The sequence below is a fragment of the Melitaea cinxia genome, chromosome 6 (genome assembly GCF_905220565.1).
Source record: "Melitaea cinxia chromosome 6, ilMelCinx1.1, whole genome shotgun sequence".
NCBI lineage: Eukaryota > Metazoa > Arthropoda > Insecta > Lepidoptera > Nymphalidae > Melitaea > Melitaea cinxia.
Window position 1 is genome coordinate 3,823,997 of NC_059399.1, and position 24,234 is coordinate 3,848,230.

General features: G+C 32.0%; 1 protein-coding gene across 1 annotated transcript in view; it reads right to left on the reverse strand.

Annotated features, from left to right (window-relative positions):
• LOC123654195 overlaps window positions 1-17,195 on the reverse strand; it is a 70,384-nt gene extending 53,189 nt beyond the window's left edge. The window contains exon 1 of the mRNA XM_045590116.1: window positions 17,040-17,195. The gene's annotated coding sequence lies outside the window, so the exon portion shown is untranslated. The remainder of the gene's footprint in view (window positions 1-17,039) is intronic.
• Between the last annotated feature and the right edge of the window lie 7,039 nt (window positions 17,196-24,234).

Here is a 24,234-nt window from a genome sequence, read left to right on the forward strand (position 1 = left end):
AGTATATTGTCTTGTGCTCACGATTTATAATCTTATTATAAGTTAAGTAACCTTATAACGTTTTTTTTATTAATTAACTTACTTTTAAATATTTTAACTAATTATTAATGCGGTGGTGAGGTAAATAACTATTCACATGAGGTAATTAACAACACAACACGTTTACGAGTGCATTAAATTAATTCATAATTTAATGTTAAGCAATGTCTTATTAATGGTCTAGAGTTCTAGAAATTATTTTATTAATGTAATAATCAAGATATCTTATTTTAAAATTATTCGCATACAAAATTGTGGGTTGAAACTAATTATAACTAATCGTATAGGATGAATTTTGGGAAATAGTTTTTTTTATTATACAGGAATAACACACAAAAGTGTCAGTATCCACTGATGTTTGTACTAGTGAACGAGACAAGCATGTATAACAAATAACAACCTACTTCCATACCATAAAAACTGTTGAATGTACTATTAGACATCCTCCGCTTAAACCTTAATTTTTTATGATAACAAATGAAAGACAAAGGCTTAAAATGTAAACTGGACTGTATATGAAAACAGATTCCAGTAAAGAGATTAAAAATAGTATTTCCTCACTCGAAATAGCAACCGGAGTGATTGCAGTCTGTCTGTCTGTGTCTTCGTCTCGGTCTACTGCATCGTCTTTTGTTTGCACCAACTGAATTCCACATAATTCTGTAACAGCGGCTGGTGGAATTTATATTAAAATTCTCTTTGTCTATTTGTATTTCTTGAACGCTGTCACTTGAAGTAATTTGTGGAAATAGTGAAGTTAATAATATTATAGATTCATATTAGTTCATCATTCATATATTTTCAGCAATCGTCATTAGCGCACGAAATGTTTTCAAATGTTTTGTGTAAGTAATATCTCGTTGAAATTTTAAATACATATATTGATGATTAACCTTTAATTAGGCGCGGCAAAAAATAGCGTTGGTGGTTGCGCGAGTTCGTCAGTTACCCCAAAATCATGGCAGTAAATAAAAACTATACGTTGTTTATACCCAACTTCATTGATTGCTTGTTATTTACTTATTAGCTATTATAATTTATGAAAATAGTATATTTTATTTAAAAAGACGTCACAGAGTTTGAAAGGCCTAACGCGCAAGAAATTTTAAGTTGCTAATGTATATAGAAAAAAAATATCAACCACTAAATATCGGGTGAAGTCAAGGAGACCCCGCGAATCTAATTAAGGTTAAGAATCTGAGTTAATGTTAGAATACAAGCTCATTATAAAGTTATTGGGGTCTCTATGTGCATATATAGGCGAATATCATAGGCGAAATCATCTGTGCTCGTTTAGCATCATTGAAAACAATTAATCCTAAATAAGGGGAAGAAAAGTTATCAAATTTGCGACACCTTATTATTAAATTCCGTATATTTGTATTTATAATGTACTTATTAAATATCCATCGAACGATACATATTTCAGTTAAAGATAAAATTCGGAACACAAATCATTCTCAATAAAATTACGTAGTTGTAATAGTACTACTATTGTATGTGTACTATTTTGCTTGTTTGAAGTTCTACGTATATCAAGACGTATTCAATAAATTGTAAAAGAAATATACTTAGATAAAGTTTAAATATTTGAAGCAGCCTGCAATAAATGTTAAGTGTTCCTTAAAAATAAGAACAAATAATAAATAATGAACAAATAAAATAAAGAGTAATTAGAAAATGTAATAAGATTCAATGCAAATATCAACAGCTCGCCACTTGATATTCGTGGAGATATCGAATGTTCGAGAAATCGAGCCGGCGACATGTGCTATTCAATTCACCGCAAATATTTGTGCAGGTTAAGGATTTTAGCTGATATTATATACATATTTTTGATTGTTTTGGAATATTAATAAAGCGGTGGTAAGTTGGTTCAGGAGTTCAAAAAAAATTTACACACGAACGAACTTTGTTAAGACGGACGCATGCTATGTTGTGTAGGCTTACTCACAATATTTTATTAGCTTAATGTAAATCTGAAAAAAAATACTTAAGCTTATCCTGTTAGGTAGTTTTTAAGTATTATCTGTGTACATTATATCAAATATTAATAATGTTCTTTAAGTAAACAACGAAAAAAATATTCTAAAGTCTAACAAGGCTCGTTTGGCTGTGCATGAGGGGGTGTTGGATCCGACACTCATGTACGGAAGTGAAGTTGGGTATGGCAGAAGAAACATGAAAGCAGAATAAATGCAGTTGAGATGAGAGCGTTAAGAAGTATGATAGGAGTTAAACTGAGTGACAGGATAAGAAATAGTGAGATAAGGAAACGTTGTGGTCTGAAAGAAGATGTAATGACAAAACTTGAGAAAGGTATGCTCAGATAGTTTGGTCATGTCGAGAGAATGAGTGAAGAACGATTGACGAAAAAAGTGTATAAGGCGAGTGTGGATGGAAGGTTTGGAAGGGGTAGACCTAGGCGGACGTTCCGAGACCAAATAAGGGACGTCTTGAAAAAAGGCCAGGTCAAGAGTACCCTAAACCGAAGAACATGTATGAAGGGAATATTGAAAGTGGACGAAGCGAAAGAAGTATGTAAGGATCGTAGCAAGTAGAAAGGAAGTGGTCTCTGCCTACCCGTACGAGAAAGAGGCGTGATTATATGTATGTATGTATGTATGTAAAAAAAATATTTAAATTAAAGAAATATTAAGACATATCTTTATCAATAAAATTTAATATAACAAATAAAAAGTGAACTAAAAAAGGTTTATTCCACCGACTACGTTATGGAACATAAACTTTTTTTGGGAGAAAACAAAAAATGTCATCTTACAAAAGATTTCATTGCGGGAAGTGAGGAAACGGATAACATTATGCAAATATGACATCACATACTTAACAAAAGCTTACAAAAGGCGACTTTTAACCAAGCATTAGTTGACCGTGGTTCAAATAAAAATCATCTAATTACACGTTACATTGGTATGAATAGATAATTTAAGCTATGACCTTTATATCAATTGTACCCGTAAGGTACGTTAGGTACAATCATTTGCACGGTTCGATTCCATCGTTTTAGTCCAAATTATTATATACATATTACGAAGTTATTTTTCGATACGTATTAAAAAACAATCTCAATATTATAGCTTTTAGTCAAATTTATTTAAATGTTCGGAAAAGGACATTTACAACTTGAACGATAAAGAAGTCACCATTTATGAGAGTTTAGATACTGACATTTGCTGCTATATTCGGCAAGATAAACTAGACATAACAAAACATAAAGAGACATAATAAAACTAGACATAATAAAACATAGAAAAATCTTGGTTAAAGTTTTGAACTCATTCAAGTCTATGTATGTACCTTTGATGGCAAGGAATTAAAGTTACTTACAATATACATTAGGATATTATGAACTAAAGTATTAGATGTAAGAATGGAAACAATCGATTTTTTGTATATATTTTTTAGTTAGAAACAAAGACATAATTCAAGATTTGATCTTTATAGAAAGGTTGGATTTAGCTCCAAATCCAACTTCACCACGCTCCTCCACATCGACGTCTGCGACTTGACGATAATTTCCCTACTCCGAACGTTGATCGGTATCAGGGTGTCTATGATAATAACCGGGTCCGAAAGCGTTACGTTATACGTAATCTCGAGGATTGTTCAATTTTTAATAAATAAAAAAAATCATGATGAACTTACGTCATAATAAAGCAGAAAGATGTGTAATTCTCTAAACTTCTCTTATTATCTCTATTCAACAAGTTAAACAACAAACAACTGCAATAAAAGATGTCGTTATTAGTTTGAAACTTCACCACAAACAAGCAGAAACTTTTTCCTATTTACTACGAGTGTGTGAGTAAAACTTTACGGACGATGCTCTGAAACAGGTCAATTGTGACCGAGGGTCGCTTTCGTGTCACTAAACTTTAGTTTCTCTGTGTTATGCAGAGCTTTACAATCACATGCTATCTTTTTATTTCATAAATATAAGTCATGTTATATACTCAATTTAGCTACAAGATTTTATTTCTACCTACCTCATTAAAAATTATAGAATGTCGTAGGCGTATAAAATCTACGATATGTACTTATTTTAGTTAATTTTGTAGTTTTTTTTTTGTAATTGACCTACTCCATTATTTCATTCACCTGTTGTTATAATTAGGTGAAAAATGGTCAGCTAAAACAGCCTTTTTTCATTCGCTTATATTTTGTATTGAATTACCCTCATTATTTTTAATATTGTCTACTTGAGTATTACAGATGAATATTTAGATATTTGCAATGATAACGTTTGTTGATAAAAAACTCAGGTGCTTTTACTACACACATACTAATCCGTGTCACTGCTGATCGAATTGTTTGATTGTGTTACGAAATAGGTCAGTGACGACGTGGGGTTTCGTGTCAGTAAACTATCGCGTGCTCGCGATATAAGGAACTTCATAATCCACATATTATCACATCCAGTTTGTGATAAAACACAACTGGATTATTTGCTATTCTTTCTCGAATGAAGCTTGTATAATGTTGATATATTTTATTTTTGTTATTTTTTTTAACTCAAATTAACACAAGTTATGACTAAAGCCAATTTCATCAATTGCTGCTAAAATTTCATATCGTTATCTGACGTATAACGTATCCAGCAGGTAAATATAAGCTCAAAAAAAAAGAAAAAAAAGCTCAATCACTTATCGCCTTTAAGAATTTAGTTAAAGCGCACTATCTCACTATGATTTGTTTAGTTTTGTCAAATTTACATCTTGTTTAGGTACATATTTTATCTTCTAATTCTTATTAACTTTGTGAACTTTTGACGACATGTTATGTATATTGTATGTATGTATGTAGGTATATGTTTATGTATGTATGTAAATATTATTATAATTTATATGTATGTTTTCTTTTTTTGCTTATATTAGGTAGTTTATATATGTAAGTTTTATTAACAAATTACGCTGATGCACCTTTTCAATACATATTTTCCTATTTCTAAAGGTTGTTTGGAAGCTTCGCTTCTTTCGCTACTAAGCGATAAGACCGCCTTTGTACATTACTATCTCTATGTATAAATGAGTATTTTATGTAAATCTTTTCTGAGTGGTGTGCAATAAAGTTTATTCTATCTATCTATCTAAACATAATATTTCTGATAGATTTGTTTATGTTTCCATCATTAAAGTTCAATTTACGTGTCCATTGTTTCTATTCTTAAACAGTAAAGATAAAAATTAAAAGTTTATCAGAAGGGGGAAGAAGAAACAGGCTCTAGTTGTCTTAAATAAACTATATCCTCGAATAAACCTATTTATTTTAATTTTTTCCTCAAAAAAAGTAAAAGCTACAATCTTGTTACAAATAGATTTAGGTTTAGAATAATTAAGTCTAGTATTTATTACTATTCATTTTATATGACTCATAATTTTTTAATGAAATTTAAAATCAGGAACAAGTATGACTAGTAATGACTCAAGAGGTTGAAAGATCAATTACTCTGTGTTGTCTACTCAGAGCATGTACCAAAGCGCTGACACAGTTAATGTTGCCTTAAATAAAAATAATTAATGTTAGCAAATTTAATAAAATTCAATAGAAAAGAGGGACCTAGTAGTAGGAATCTATAGTTTTAGTATTTGTACACTTTATTGTACACTACAAATACCTTATTAAACATACTTATAAGATAGTTACAGATTATGGAGTACAATGGACGGACTTATGGCCAATTAGCTATTTGTAAACAACCTAATTATCACATATTCTATACAAATAAATAAAAAAAGAGTGTCTGTTTGTAATATTGAGATAACAGCTTATTACTTAATGCATATGGATGTATACACGATACATATACCAAAATAACATTTTTCACATATTTTTTTCTGTGTGTGTATGTCGTCTGTCTGCCTGTCTGTTTGTTCCGGCTAATCTCTGAAACGGCTGGATCGATTTTGACGGGACTTTCACTAGCACTTGGCTGATGTAATAAGGAGCAACTTAAGCTACTTTTATTTTCGGAATTTATTTATTTTATAAGTCTGCGAACTGAACAAAAACTATTTGTTAATTACAAGTGGACAAATTCGCGGGCACAGATAGTATAAAATAAAAATCACAGTAAAGTAAAATAAAATAAAGCTTCAATTAATCTCTCCATAACAAATACAAATCATAATTCCAGAGAAACAAAAAGTTGACGAATATTTTGAGACCTGAATCACAGTGGAAGTCGGCGCATGCGTCACACGATACATATCTATGGAATATCTATGTTGACCAATGAGTCATTGTCAGACGTCGCTAACTTCGACACACACATAAGGGCATGGGAATTTTTTAGGCTGAAATATAAAATTGATTGTTGCTGCTAAATCATTGCTAGTCAACTTTTTGATTATATTGCTATCTATGAAAATGTATCTTTACTGACAAGATACATGATAAATCTGAAGTGTTTGTTTTCGAATGCGTCAATAGCAGGATTTAACTGACTGCTATCAAAAATATTTTTTTATTCTTATGCGTAGATTATTTTGATGAAATTTATAAAATATAGACAATAAAACATCGTAGGGTTTTATCGAATCATAGGGGCAGAAACATATGTATGTATTATACATAATTGTCAATCAATATAAGTATTGAAAATTAACTTAAGCGAAGTATAAATAATTTAATAAAAAGGAAAATTTAATTATTTCAATTTTTCTCAATATATTTTTATCTAAAATTTCCGTACAATAAATTTCGTATTCTAAACTAGGCTTATAATTAGAATACTTTATCCCGGCATCAAAAACAGACAAAAAAGAAATTTAAATTGATTCCATGATTTATGTAAGTATGAAATCGACAATTTATTCTACGCTGCCACGGCTATGCATTTGCTCCACGTGTTGCCACCTGGATCCCAAACGTTTCAATTTGGTGTGACAAATGTCGTCATTAGGACTGCAGAAATAGGAATGCTCCTAACATTAGCTATACATCGTCAAAATCATCGTAAGATAGTTATCGCCTAGACACTAGTGAGTACAAATCTTTTATGGCTCTAAATATATCTTTTAAACGCAGAATTCCAGAGGTTATCAAAATAAATTGTATTTAAGGTTCTGTATCATTTTTATCTTGTGGTGATTTTGTAACAAGCAACTAGAGAAGTAAAGGCAAAGAAAGCTAAAGAGATGAAGTACCTATTACTGCAATGTATCCAACCCTTTCGCTGCCTTACTTTCGAGAGCTCTTAACGGAAACGCACGCGTTAGTACTACAATAACCCGGTGACTGGCAGACTCTAGACCGGTTTCTCCGCAACCTACAGACAATATAGTGCACTAACATATAGATTTGCAATCCTCCGCCGTCCGCACTGCTCACATTGTTGTTTCTGCAATATTTCCTTATCCGCCACGGCGATATCTTATATCGTTCTATAAGTTTAAGCTGCTCTTATAACCTTATAAGATGTTTAATATTTCATTGTATTTTATTCTGTATTTTAAGTATTTTGCAATTTTTGTTTACTTTAAAACTATAATGTAAAGGATGTGTTACATTGGGTTAAAGCCATAGCTTGACGCTGCTTGAAACATTAGCGGTTTTCCAATGTGTCCAAATTTATTGTCGCACTCTTAAGTAATTAAATTATTTTATTATTTAACTTGAGACTAGATGACATACATAAAAATAGTGTAGTGTGTTGTGGGTGACAGTAAATATTATAGTCCTAGCCAAAATGCTCTTCACTTATTTAAGAACTAGCTGTGCCCGCGACTTCGGACGCGTGGAATTTAACAATAAAACTATTGTTCAGTTCACAGAGTTATAAAATAAATTTCTAATATAAAAGTAGCCTAAGTTACTCTTTACTACATCAGTTACCTGCCAGTGAGAGTCCCGTCAAAATCGGTCCTCCGCTTCAGTCGAAACAAACAGACAGACAGGCAAAAAATTGAAAAAATGTTATTTCGGTATATATGCCGTGTATACATCCGTATGCATTTAGTAAAAAGCGGTTAGTTTAATATTACAAACAGACACTCCAATTTTATTTATTTGTATAGATTTGAAGTTTAAACTGTCATGCTGTTTTACAGTGTATCTTGGTCTTTCTTCTGAGACATACTAATGTTTTTTTACTGTCGAGTAAACTGTGGTTTCAGAATTCAACTCCAGCCCGAATTTTAATCCACGAAAGTTTTTTAAAGTCAAATAATTACGAATATATAAATCTAATATATTATAAGAATACAGATAATAATTACATGCTGTTCTTAAATACTAAAAATATATAGTACCTAGTAAGGCCCTTATCCTAATTGTCGAATATAATGGCTTCATCAACACGTAACCCACTAAGGTGTTAATAACGCTCTTGATCATAACACTTTAGATAAAATGTTTTTGCGATCACAAAACACCTTACCGACACATTAGGATAAGGTCGTTTACAAGTGGCAAATAAAAATCACCAAGATATTGTAAAAATATCAAATGAAAAAAATGATATTTGAGCTTGTTTCTTGTGACAGTTTTCGTTAAGAGGAGCTACTGATTTAGTTTCATAACATACATTCGTTTTTTTTTCAGGTAAAGCACTATTAGTCTTTTAGTATAACAAGCTCAAGTGAATTTCCTTCTGGGCAATACAATTTATTATATAAAATTGATTCAATTTATTTCCTTTCCGTTCGATGTTGGAATTGGGTTTGAAGGGAATGTTGGTTTTCTCGTATGAGATTGAAAGGGGATTTTATATCGTGAGATTAATCGAACCATATCAATAAAATAATAAAAAGTAATATTCACGGCCCATTGCACCCTCGCTATGACTATACGTGATTGAAATTCATACTTCTGAGCCAGTGAACCATAAACTACTATTTTTTTATCATACGATTCGAGAATAAGTGAAACTAAAAGTATCTACATATTCTGAGGTATAGGTACATATTTTTTTTTAATTTCAAACAACATCAAAAAAATAATAATAACTCAGCAACGCTTAGGTCTTTTTTTATTAATCTTTATTTATAAAGCTATACACCTAATAAGATTAAGTCTGCTTGACCTACCTAAAATTAATTTAAGTAAAAAATAAAAGAGAGCTATGTTAATAAAATTGTTAATTTATTTAACAAATGTATTATATAACTATTAACTTGTTGCCAAAATTATTTATCAAATGTTCTTTTATATCTAAGTAGTTAGGTACTTTACTTGTCCGATCAGAAGTTAAGCAGTAGACAATTTGTGTACCTTTTTTAAAAAATAAGAAAACGTCACGCTACAAAACAAATATGACAAACAGCCTGCTAAATGTTATAACTAAAGCAGTCGAAGTCATGTAGAAAATTTATTGGAAACTATATTTCGGAACACACATCCATACAACGTAAGTAAAATCATACAAATTTTTCCATATAATTATGTACCTATAAAATTAATGAAATCGACAGAGAATACTCTTGTTTATAAAGTAGTTTCATAATTTCTTACGTTAAAGGCGTTTTATGTTAATTCCAAAACAAGCATGAAGCAACAGAACTAGACAGCTTAATATTATTTATAAAAAATTTTTTCAACGTATTGTATTCGTATCTATTTTTAACCAACTTCAAAAAAAGGAGGAGGTTACTCGACCGTATTTTTTCGAGTGCACAATTTACAAACGAAACTGATCAAAAATAAACAACAGAATTTTTTAAGAATACGTGTACTTATACTGACGTATGCATCAAAGATCCTGTTCGAAATAATACATAATATACACAAAATCAATCGCTAAATGTGCCGCTAACCGCTAAACTAGAAAACGTCTGGACCAATTCTAGCCGAATTTATTTAAAAATTAAAAGATTTTTAATATTTTTTATAAGGTTCTTATTGTAGGAAATTTTACGAAAAAGTAACGAATAATTCAACATAATGCGTTTGATATTTCGCAACTAATAAAATAAGGATATAAAGTGCTTACGAAGCCTACTTGAATAAAGTACTTTTGATTTTGTAGGACAATGTCTGTCGGGTTTGCTGTACACGAAATAATCATATATGTACTAGCTATGCACTATAGTTTCACTCGCGTACTTGTGAGACGCAATCACAATAATCTTACGACCAGCTCGTAACACAACGACCTAAACAAGACCACAGCCTTGTACCGTAGTTGTGCAAACATCAGTAATAATAACCTGTTCAGAAATCTTGAAAGTGTATCGACATCCTAACGATATTGTTCGCGTTAGTACTATAAATACGTGTTTCCACGCCTCAGATAGTTTTTAAAGACAAAAAATCAAATTAAATCACGACCACTGTTTTTTATCTAAATGTCAGAATGAAGTTTACCATGCCGTCACACGAGGTAGAAATATAAAATAGTTGATAGTAGGTATATAAAACTTATTGTCTGCAAATGAAACTCTTTTTGTAGAAACGGCGACTAAAACAGGCAATTACATTTATGTACAAACAAACTTAAACTCTCGGGACGTACAACAATGTTTCATATGAGACTTCAGTAATATAGAATATTCGAGGTAGTCAAAACAAGAACAAATCTGAACGATATTATCGGGCAACGCATCCTCAACCTGCACGAATGATTCGCCTCATTAACCGTAAGCTTGCAAGACAACGTTTAAAAATATTACTTATTGGTGCTAACAAAATATCTTTGGTTATTAATTTATTATTGAGTATGAATTAGAATAAAAAACTGCAAAACGATGACCTTTTGACATTAAGTATAAACGTTTTACTTCATAACGTTTTACTTCTGTAACTATAATTTTTTTGAGTACCTACGTATAAATTTATTTAATCATATTGTCGACAATTTTATATTTTATATACCTACTTCTTTGTGAAGTAAATTTTGCAGTATGAGAATATAATACTTAAGACACACCTAATTGTTTTAGTTTTAATCTTTATTATAATTGATAAAAATAAGATAATACACACAGAGCGTATATTTATTAAATAAATAAGTATTCCCATCCGAACAAAAGAGGAATGTAACCGTCACCCACAAACAGAAGGCTGAGAAAACAGTTAATCCCAATCAAGAGCGTTTCAATAAGCAAGGCGTTCATTGTATCCAATTAATTAACATTCCACTATCGTGCTGATTGTCATTACGGCGTGTTTGTCACTGGGCTGAGTGTAGACGAACTAATTGGTTGACAAAAGCATGCGTTTAATCGGAACGTTGATTAGTTTGTTCCTTGCGAAGCTTTTACCTGGCTGATTGCATATTGTAAAAATTTTATGCATATCTAGCTATACCCGTATATCGTTTACAGAGGACAGTAATATAAAGGAGAAGCGATAATAAGAATTGTCTAAAAGGTATTTCGGACTAGGAGTCATCCATAAATTAAGTCACGCGAATTCTACAATTTTTTGGCCCCTTCCCTGTCCTTGTCACAGCTTTTCACATTTATGAGACCCCTGCTTAGTGTGACGTCAAACATTTTGCTATTTTACACCTAGAAATTAATTAAAACATAAGTTTCGACATTATTTTTATTTAATTTTAAAGTATTTTTCAATAAAATCAACATTGATCAAACATAGTGTACATAATTATGAAGATTTAAAAACTAGTACAGCGAGTATCAATTCGCCACCTAAACAATTAAAACTTTAATGTTTTAAGGTAGTAGTTATAAGTATTTTGTGATATGATGTCAATAAATTTTGGACCCTCCCCATCCCTTGTCACACAATGTCACACTTTTTTTGACCCATTAACCCCCCACCCTTGACGTAATTTATGGACTGCCCCTTACCAATGTATACCTATTATAGGTAAAGTGAATAAATAGATGCACCAATCATGTAGTTAAGTCTTTTTGTAGTATAAAACTATTTATTTAGTAACTTTGTATAATTACACACATTTACAGTACCGAATATACCTGGGTAGTAAAACTGACTGTGAGTAGTCTGTCTTATTAAAAAATTTCAGAAGTTGCCATTATCAACGTTACATGTAAGCCGTAAAACAGCCTGCTACGACTCACACTAAATTGTAATTATAAACATCAACAAATCACGCAAATACTGCGAGGGACGGTTCTGTATACAACAAACATGTGTCAAACCAAGTGACAACTTGACAAAACCCATTACGACCGGAGCTTAAAAAGTTTTTGTGACGCGTACACACAGACTGGGTTTTTGTGTTGTCAAAACAAAGGCGTAATTTATAAACAAAACACAGTTATAGTACGTTAACCATTTCCCGTGAGACAGATTACCGTCGGGACAAATCGTCTGACCTACTTACCCTAGAACGAATCCCGGGGTGAGGCCACGAGCTTAAAGCTGTTTCTTGGAGTAAATGTTCGACATCAACTTTTAAAGTCAGACAATTGGTGCTGTGTGGTACGAGGTTTGTATGAAAAGACTTGAATAAAATTTTTAAAAACCCAGATAATGTTCGTTCGGTGTACAATATTCTTGTTAAGTAAACCCACAGCAAGTAATAAAAGTATATAACAACAATGTTTCTTCATCTTTCGTTAAGTAGCTTGTTGTTTCCTTTTACGACTATGAACGTTAAATTGTTTCTTAAGATTTCTTTTAACTAAGGACATTACTATAATAATAAACTAAAAATTAAAAGGACGTAAAATTTTAAGTTGAATTGAGATCATCTGAATTTAGAACACATGGGCTGTGATCGAAACCCCAAGGGAATTAAACGTTACTTTTTAAAAATTTCACTACTAAATTTATTTAAAAAAAAAATCGTCTTTAGCGGTGAAGGAAAATATCACGACAAAATTGCACATATTGGATTTTTTTTTGTTGTGTGTGCAAAAGAGTTGAGCACTTGAAATTACCTATATTATAATCTAGAGACTCCACATTTAAGTAAAGCATTGACAGTAAAGTTGCTTGATACGGTATGTTTTAGTATAAGATACCTCTGGCTATGACGTCAACATTTAAAGGTACAGTGCAAGTTCAATTTAAAAATAACATAATCAAAAGTCATAACCTTGCGGTTTCTATTTATTCAAACTGTTTACCACAGAGATAAGAATGTATTTAAAATTATTATTATAAGGTATAAATTTGTGCTATCATTTACGCTTCAGCCTGTAATATCCCACTGCTCAGGCTAGGCCTCTTTCCCCATGTAGGAGAAGGATCAGAACTTAATCCACGCAACGTAGTGCTCCAATGCAATTTGGCGGATATATTCTCTACTATGAGTAACGTCCCGATTGTACACGATAACAACCGGAACCGACAGCTTAACGTGCTCTCCGAGGCACGGAGGGAAGATCCAAAAAGACTAACAACCAGACCGAATATTTGTGTATCGAACCCGCGACCGTCGGTGTTTAGGTGCCACCGTCACGGCACATACACCAGAGCGGTCGTCAGCTATCATTTATTTCATCAAAACCAACTATATTAACTTCACTGTAATTTAGTTTAAAGATAAACTTAAAGAACTTTACTTACTGTTCAAGTTTTATTACTTAAAAACAAGTTTAATCTGCAGGCAATATCTAAATTTTTTTTTATTTTTTTTTTATTAAACATTATAAATATTTACAATGCACAACTTAAGAACTAAATATTTACAGATAGTTTTTGGGCAGTGGGATATCTAAATATATTTATTAGAAAGTAAAATATTCACTAAAAATAAATGGTGAGGATATTTCCATTTTAAAATTATCATCAATAATGTTAATTAACTGTTTTTTTTATGGTTCAAAGTATATTCATTCGGAAAGCACGTATGGCGTGTAAAAAATTAGGGAGTTTAGTAATTAATTAAAAATGGCGTGTAATTGTCAAAATGTGATGTGTAAATAAATTAAAGAACATCTGCTTACACAATGGTGCGTGACAATAATACTTAAAAAACGAAATAATGTCATGTAGTGTTATAATTATAATATTTAATCGACATTATTAAAAAAATTACGTAAGCTATTGCACCAACTTTTTGTTATACCTAACAAAATAAAATAATTTTAAGTTTTTGCGGTTTGATTTTTTTTAAAGTTGTCTTTTTGAAGTTTAACTACTTTAGAATCGCTGTGATTTTAAACTCAATGAAACGAAAATGCGTCATGATAACGAAACAAATACACAAGTGTATAGGAGAGAACGAGATAGAATACATTACACAGTATTTTATATTCTCGGTGAAAAAAAATCTACTTTTCAGAAGCTTCACTTCTGCCGTCTGTGAATTGCACACACATACACTTTTTTACAAAACAAGATCATATGCTATATATAATTGACCATGACTTGTAACTTGTAAGAACGAATTATAAACCAATAACGCCAATATTTACGCTTATAAAATCCTGAATAAATGACTATTCCATTTTGGTATTAAATTTATAATTTATCTATCAAACACATACCTTTCACGTTTAAAGATTCTTCTCTTGATATATAAAATTAGAAAGTGTTATTTTAAAGACAAATCAATACTACTTATTATCATTTAAAACGAAATTTAGTAAAATTATCTATTTGGAAAAAAAAAATTAATATTCATGTAATGAAAAAAATGATCTCGAGATACGATGATAAGACACTTTTTTTGCATAGCCGATCATCTCATTTAAATGTCTCAATGCCATTTAAATAATTAATTAAAGAAGAATAACTCGTTTCTTGCTTATAATTATTTTGTTACTATGAATTTGCTTAAGTATATTGTGACGGAGAATCAATTAAGAGATATAATTATGATACTAACATTTAAAATAGTATGTGATCGTACACACACAGTAGATATGTTTCATGTTATCAGTACCTAATACAGACAAGTCTTATTCTTTGGACTTTGGGCAGGTGCTTCATCTGATGACATTGATGAACATTCGTTGTTATGCTGTTGACACAACGTGAAAAGTCCAAAAAATCTCATGTGTAAGACCCCAAGTAGAACAAAGCAGTTCTTATCAACTGCCTTAAGCAAACTGGCGTATATTGAAAACAAGACATCTTAAGCAATAAGAAATTTGAAAAAAACATATAAAGAAGTTGTTTATTTCTATATAAAATGCAATTTAAAATAGGCGAATAAAAATAAAACTTGTATTTTCGCATAAAATTATTAATTTTAAACTTCGTTTATTCGTTAATTAAAACGTTTTTGTCAAAGAACACCTGTTATGAAATAATATGTCTCTTGTGACTACAATCTTTACATACTAAATTAAAAATTTTAATATCTAATCTAAATGCTCAACTATACACAGAAGTTGTGTAAGTAGTCTTTGATGGATCTTATATTAAAAAACTGTTTGCAGATCCTTATTATTGTACTGGGATAAAGCTCCTAAGGGTTATGTGGTTTGAGTGGACATAGGGGCCCTTGTCTTGTAGCTCGAGGCCCGCATAATTGATATCGCTGATACGACGGTATGTCCCTGGCACATAATCTTTGTTAGACGAAGGGCACGATATCGATACACTGGTTACTGTTAAATATTATCTTGGAGTTACTGATTTTGCTTTATCTGCAAGAGATAAGAGCATGTTTCATCGCAACTAATAAACTTGTAACTTAAAGATATGGCTGACAAATTAAGAAGTGTTTAATTTTTTATCTGTAGGACAACGCTTATAGATAGTTTTATCAGAATTCGTCTAAACAAACCCTTAGTTAATAACAAGCAAATCAAACAATCTGATCGTAAAATACCTAATTCGTAAGTGCATGCAAAATCAAGCATAGCAATTTTGTATCGCCAGCAATCGAATATTGTTGTAATGTGAAGAGAAGAAGTTTCTCGAGAGTAATAATATACCATTTCAAGTAAAAAAAAAAAATACATTTATACTTATCTATGAAACAGAATGTACGCAATGCAAACGTTATATTTCAATTTAAAAGAGAAAGTATAATTGTTATTCTGATATTACGAAGATTATTGTATAGGTACTCGTATTTGAAGTGAACATAATATTGAATACATTATTGTGTTGATTTTATGGCAAATTGTTTTTCGAATTTCACCTGCGAAAAATTCGGTCCTCTGAGTAGGGATGTTAATTTATTTTCCAATACAAATACTGACAAGAAAAAAATACAAATCATAGTAATATTATAAACCCACAAAAATAAACTTTTTAGGGTTTTGTCCATAATTTATTTTATTAAACTTGATTATCGACGCAACATGCGAGTACAGCTAAACCAAAAATTATTTTACGGATAATAACAACCTTTATAAAATTGCTAGGTCAATTTGTTTTCGTCACGGGAGTAGAGCAGTGGGAATTTATTATATTTTCTAGTTTATTATATTACGTATTGTAAGATTCCTATTTTTTTTTCTTATATTATTTTAATGGATAATAGAAATAATTCTTAGTAAATTCTTAAGATGTGTATTTTATTATGTTGCCTGTCGGGTATGACATCATCAAACATAGAAAAAAAGTTTATATTTTTATAGTTATTGTCTGAGATCGACCGACTGGAATTTCTAAAGGTACTTTTTATTCCTTAATCAGTACTAAACAATGTACTAAGTTCTGCCTTAACTATGTCGATAAAAATATCACAAAAAAGTATGAGTGAACAATAGAATTTTTTTTCTGTGACGTTGTAAAAGTGCTGTTCAGCCTTGACAAGAAACAATATACCTAAATCACAGTACATAAATTAAATTTAATTACACAGGATGCGAAAAAAGGTCACGTTTCAATATTTTAATTCACAAAAAAAGATTTATTTTTAATTTTTTAATGTACTATGAAAATCAACAATTGAGCCGTGAAATTACTCTTCGTCTATTGTATGTACTTTTTTGTACAAAATAAATTGTTTTAAACGATGTTCAATAAAAAAAAATAAAGGTCCTTAACCTGATATCTTTGTAAATAAATAAATCGAATACTTAAACAAAACATTTACCAAATGCCTCCAGCTCCTTTAAGCTATCATACAGATACTGTATTTACGGGAGCTTTGACCTTTTATTATAAAAATTAAATCGCGATGTCAGGAAATCAATACTCACAGATATAAAAATCCAAAGTCCACACTGGATTGAAAAAAAGTCACAACACGATTTTTATGCAAAAAAGTCAACTTTTTATCTCGTCACTATTTTAGCAGCGGCAACACATGCACTCACGCTAGATGTTGTGGAAGGACTGAGGTCGCCCTCACGGAGAGGAAAGAGGGGCTGAGCCTCCGTACTGCGATACTACATTAATCTTAATCGCTTGCTTAATTGCACATACATTGCTTAACTTTAAAAAAATAAAATTTGATTCGTTTATTGTTTTTTTCAATAAAATAATTTGTCTGAGTATTGAACTACCCATTATGTTACATGTTAGTCATACAGATTACAAATCATAGAAACCATTAAACCGAATGGAAAATCGTTAAAAAAAAACAAAAAAAAAATAGTAATTTTCTATTTCGTCCATAACTATATTTTATAAATTTATAACACGGGTATAATGAAAAAATTAAAACTTTATATTAAAATAATAAAATTTGCATAAAACTACGGATATTTTATTTTTTATCAAAGCCATTTGATTGTGTCAGATACCTCTCTTAAACTAAAATATTACGAAATTGAAAGCCATTAATCCTAAATACGTAGCAGAAGAATATTACGAAGTTAATGGAAAAGCTATTTATCTCATTGCTTCATACTTAGCAGACCTATTGTGTTGACAAAATCTCTGAGATGGTCGTGTTCGATTCCCTCTCGAAGAGTATCGTTTATTTGTTGTGACCACTACTTTTGGTAGGGAAATTATTCTCCAACCTGCTGCAAAACAGTGTTTATGTTTGATGGAAATATTAACATGTACCTAAGTATAGCAAAAGTTACTTTAAAACATCAAAGCGAAGACATGCAGGAGTAAAATTATCTATTACTTTTTTAATATGAACTCAATATGTTTCTCAAAAAATTACGAAGACTTCAGAATCCGTAGTTAAGATGAGCGCTGCTCTGGTTCATCGATCTGTCGATCTTAGATCCTTTACTATTCCTAATTTATTTGATTTGTTTGTTTTTTAACCGACTTCCAAAAAAAGAGAAGGTTCTCAATTCGACTGTATTTTTTTTTTAAATCTATGTTACATCAGAACTTTTGACCGTGTGGACCGATTTCGACAATTTTTTTTTTTCAATCGAAAGGTGGTGTATGTCAATTGGTCCCTTTTAAATTTATTTGAGATCTAACAACTACTTTTCGAGTTATATCTAATAATGCGTTTTTACTTGACCCTTTTTTCGTCGACCTACGTTGTATTATACCGTATAACTTTCTACTGGATGTGCCGAATTTGATAATTCTTTTTTTTTTGTTGGAAAGAAGATATCCCTAGTTTAGTACCATGATAAGGAAAGGATCTGATGATGGGATCCCAGAGAAATCGAGGGAAACTCTTGAAAATCTGCAATAACTTTTTACTGGGTATACCGTTTTTAATAATTTTTAATCAATCGAAAGCTGATGTTTGTCATGTGGTCACATATAAATTTTATTGAGATCTGATAACTACTTTTTGAGTAATCTTTGATAACGCGTAGTTACTTGACTATTTTTTCGTCGATCTACGTTGTATTACTCGTCGATGTAATTGAAGTCGGTTTTTTTTCGTTTGCGAGCAAACACAATTATTCTATGTTAGTATATATTTTGTTATAACATATTTGGTCAAAACTGTCAAAATCGCATAAATTTATTTTTGCATATTTTATACGATTTAATTAAAAATAACGATATAAATTGTTTAAAAACCTTGGTAAAGTGTTATAAAAAGTCCTAAGTTTTAGATTATATATTTGTCTGTGTAAAAAGAGTGATTTGGAATGTCGGATTTAATCAGAAAAACACGAACAAATTATATTTCTTGACATAACCGAAAATCAACTTGAATAATTAAAAACTAACACAATATTTATAGTAGAAATCAACTCCAAATGTAAAAAAAAAGAAAAACGAATTGAAATAAATAGTGAATGGATTTTTATAAATTAATGTCTGTAAGCTAATGTGTTGTGAAAGTGGGTGGAAAAAACGTGAATTACGTATTTACAGAGGAAAATAAAATATATACATATATAAGTGACCAGGAGGCTCAAATGCGGTTGCTAAGGCCGCCATCGATCTCTTCCACTGCGTCCAATTGCAAGACCTTTCTGTGACGCTACTCATTATTTAAATAAGCAGCCGTCATATTTTAACTTAGACTTTTTATTTTTATTTTTAATCGGTGTTTATTTTAAGTTACTTTATTGTGTTTTTTTTAATTTGTTTTTAAGTTATTCCTTTTTTTTATGAATGTATTTAAATGTTTTAAATGCAGTCCGTGACCCAATCTTGTGATGGCACGTCGAAGACGACCCATACATGTACACAGTGCAACAAGATATTCAAATCGTTGAAAGGCCTCAAAATACATACTACAAAAACACACAGGGAATGTAGCCAAAATAGTTCACCATTAGACATCCATCCAACTATTCCGCGTGCGCCTACTTATGTAGCCAACGATGCAACTCCTTTCCACACATATCTCAGCCATTTGAAAAATAGTATACCCATAATTAAAAGAATCCCTCGAGGAGCCCGAATAACAGTTGCTACACATTTATCACAATTAATCCAGAAATGTTACATTAGCAATTGTACTCAAGACTGGCAGAACCTATTTTTATTTTCATACAGCACACTAAATATAATAAAAACTGATGAACCGAATTTATCGTTGACACAAAAGATCAAGAATAACTGTGCTGTAAGCTCCTCGCCTTCTCCCGCACCTCCAATCAAGCATGATCGTAATCGTAGCAAAATCATCGAAAAAAAAATCTGTGACGGAGATCTCAAAGGTGCCGCTCGCCTTTTGTTCTCCAATGACGTGCTATCACCAGATACCCCTGACACCCTTCAGGCCTTACGGACAAAACACCCTCCAGCTCCAGTAAACCCATTTTTTCTCGACCCACCAACAGCAGGGCAAGAATGCCTTCAAATTCAAAAGAAAGATGTTACGGATGCTATTTTATCTTTTAAACCAGGTTCGGCTGCAGGTTTTGATGGAATCTCACCCCAACATTTGAAAGACTTAACATCGCATTCTGTGGGTGATGCAGGTGAGCAACTTGTAAATTCGATCACTAAATTAATCAATTTTATGTATTCCGGTAATGTCAATCCAGAAATTGTTCCCATTTTTTTCGGCGCGAACCTCATCGCCCTCACCAAAAAGGACGGAGGGGTGAGACCAATTGCTGTTGGATCAACACTTCGACGTCTGGCCTCCAAAATTGCTGTTCGACATATTTTACCAAAATTAAATTCGGAATTTGAACCCGTACAGTTAGGCTTCGGTGTAAAAGGAGGCTGTGAGGCAGCCGTCCATGCCCTACGCTCTTTCCTAACTTACGGCCAGCCTGACGTGTTGCTCAAAATTGACGTCAAAAATGCTTTCAATTCGGTAAATAGGGATACCCTGCTGACAGAAATAAAACAACATATACCGGAAGTATACAATTATCTTCTTCTCAGTTACGCTGACCCAACAAAATTATTATATCGTTCTAATGAACTTTCCTCGGAAGTAGGTTGTCAACAGGGTGATCCCCTTGGGCCTGCAATTTTTAGTTTAGCTATAAATCCGATAATTAAAAGTCTAAATTCTAAATTCAACGTCTGGTATTTGGACGACGGAACCCTAGGAGGTGATGTGGATACTGTGTTTTCGGACCTTTTTTTAATCAAAAATAAATTTGAAGCCATTGGTTTGGAACTTAATTTTAGCAAATGCGAACTTTTTATAAATAACTGCGACTTAAATTTAAATGACGTAAAACAAAAATTTAATATTTTGGCTCCAAATATTAAAATAGTTAACAGTAATTCCCTTTACCTTTTAGGTTCTCCAATTTTTGATGAATCTATTCCCGAATATATTAATAATTCAATCACTAAATTTCAAAATTCAGTTGACAGTCTCCTTGAAATTAGTCCACATTATGCACTTTGCATCTTAAAATATTGTCTTTTCGTCCCTAAATTTACGTATGCGCTCCGTTGCTGCTCGTTTTGGAATCACCCAGATCTTTTAACACAAGTAGACGACTTAATCAAAATTAGCTTAGAATCGATTCTTAATATGCAAATGAACGAGCAATCTTGGACCCAAGCATCCCTACCTATCCGTTATGGTGGTTTAGGGATTCGCAAAATTTCCAGTGTCGCTTTACCAGCTTTTCTATCTTCTGTCCATAGTTCAGCAAATCTCATAAGTAAAATTTTAAGGTCATCCCCTTCTAACTTTGAGATTGCTGGTTTGGAAGAAGCTAGAAACGTTTTCTTAATTGCATGCCCAGGTCAAAATTTTCCAGTTTCTCCAAATTCACAGAGGAGCTGGGACGACATAAACTGCAAATTGACTTATGACAATCTTTTAAGCTGTAGTACAGGCTCGGCGCGTGCTAGGCTTTTGGCCGTGGGTACGCAAGAGGCCGGCTACTGGCTTCACGCGTACCCTTCAACAAATACAGGAACATTTCTTGAGCCTGACACGCTCCGAATCGCAACCTGTCTACGGCTTGGGGTTCCGGTCTGCGCTCCTCATAAATGTCCCTGTGGCAGTGATGTCGATAAGCTAGGACATCACGGTCTGTCATGCCTAAAAAGTGCAGGCCGCTTCTCGAGACATGCCGCACTTAACGATATCATACGCCGGTCCCTTGCCACCGTAAACGTGCCAAGTCTACTTGAGCCGACTGGTATTGCAAGAGACGATGGCAAGAGACCGGACGGTATGAGTTTGATTCCATGGAAGATGGGTCGGGTGCTGGTATGGGATGCAACCTGTTCAGACACGCTAGCCCCTTCCCATCTACATGGAACAAACAACAGAGCTGGTGCGGCTTGTGAAGCGGCTGAAAAAACAAAAGCAGACAAATACAGGGGTCTAGGCTCCGAATATGATTTTGTCCCATTCGGTGTCGAGACCCTTGGTCCGTGGGGTCCTAGTGCTATAACACTATTTAAGGAAATAGCAAAAAGGTTAGTCGACGTCACAGGAGACCGAAGAGCTGGCAGCTACTTCGGACAAAGAATTAGTCTAGCTATTCAAAGGGGGAACGCTGCCAGTATCTTCGGAACCTTGCCTAAAGGGACTCCTTTTAATAATATTTTTTAGTTATTATATTATGTGTATATATATACTTAAGGTTTTTTTTTTAGTTTAATGTAATTTATATGTTAAATAAAGCTTAACTATTTATTTTTATAATTTATAATATTATATTTATTAGAATTGTAAGTGACATTTGTGATATCTGAATAAAGTTACTGTATAGTTAATTTTGTTATATATATTCAAAACATTCTATGTTAGTATCTATGTTAGTATACATATTTTCAAAACAATCTATTACTTTATAGGCCTCTTAATAAAGTGTCAGTTATTTACAAATATTATAAAACTGAAAGGTTTGTTTGTTTGTTTCAATGCGCTAATCTCAGGAACTACTTGGTTCGAAATGAAAAAATATTTTAGCCTTATAGGCTATAAGCTATATAACATGTTAGTATATTTTTACCTCATATTAACGCGAGTGACAGCTACGGGATACAACTAGTCCAACAGTGTACAGTATTCAGGTACAATCAGGATATAACCAAATAGTATAATAAAAAGTAGTTGCAAAATGATACATTGTGATTTGTCATGACAATTTCAAATAAATATATTTAGTCGCAAATTCAAATATGCTTGTTAAGCTTTACCTGGCCTGCGTTTCCGTTTCCTCAGGTGGAGGCAAACCGATTTATAGGTCTAGACATCAATAATGAAGTTTTACGTTCAGCCGCAGAAAAATCTTATTTCACGACGAGTCTAGGTGCTACTACTCCCTAACGTAATATTAAAATTTCATATTAAACAATATTACAGGTTTTATCGAAATTAAATCTCTTTTAGTAACAATAAAAGAAGGATGAACTTTTAATCCATTCACATAATAAAAACATTTAATAAGCCACGGATCGACTATTACTTCACATAAAGATATATATTGAATTTTGCATATTATATTAGTAATATATATATAAGAATGTGTATCAGTGTCAACGCGACTGAAGTTTATATACCGGTGGTCTTCAAATATTAAGAAATAACGGTAATCCACCGGCACATACGGCTTCAGCCTATCGCAGTCCACGACCTCCACAAGAACGCGCCAAAAATTACGTGAACCCAAAAATGTGTGTCGCCCATAGTCACCACGCTGGGCAGGCGGGTTGGTGACCGCAGGGCTGGCTTTGTCGCACCGAAGACGCTGCTGCCCGTCTTCAGCCTGTATATTTCAAAGCCAGTAGTTGGATGGTTATCCCGCCATCGGTCGACTTTGTAAGTTCCAAGTAGTTAGTAAGACACCCACGGGAAGAAAGGGGATGGCTATATTCTTTAATGCCGTAACCACACAGCTTAAATAAATATACATAATTTTTAGTTATTTATGTTTTCAGTAAATAACACTTCTGTAAAAAAAATTAAATACGTTTTAGCTAACCTTTTATTTATTTATTTATTTATTTACACTTTATAAATTATAGCAATTCATTTAACATACATTATAACAATAATTTGTAGAAAAAAAAAATGTACAAAAGGCGGCCTTATTGCTTAAAAGCAATCTCTACCAGGCAACCTTAGGGCAAAGGAGATGATATATTGATGGTGTAGGTGTACAGTTTAATATATATTTACTTTTAAATACGTATTTAAGTGCAGCTCACGAAAAAATTCAAATTTTGAAAAATGACTCGGACTATCAAAGGAACTTCGCCATTCCTGTATTATATTCATTTCAGTTCATTTTTCATCACAACTCCTCGAGATGCCAATTTTTTACAAGTTTTTTGTCATTACTCTATTAATATTTTCCTAGCATGATATACTTACCATCATGCTGTGTCATAAAGTGAACTAAAATGAAACAGATAAAAAAATAATTTTTAACAAAAAAAAAAACCGACTTCAAAAAGGAAACTAAAAAGTGAAAAATAAATTTACTTAGTACAAAGTAATTCGTATTTTGATTTAGTTAATCAGAAATGATTAAATAAATATTTTATAATTTTGAAGTCGGTGCCAAGTAAAACAATAACTACTCTAGTATCTACTCGTAAGTTGTATTCAGTTTTCTTTCATAATTTGTT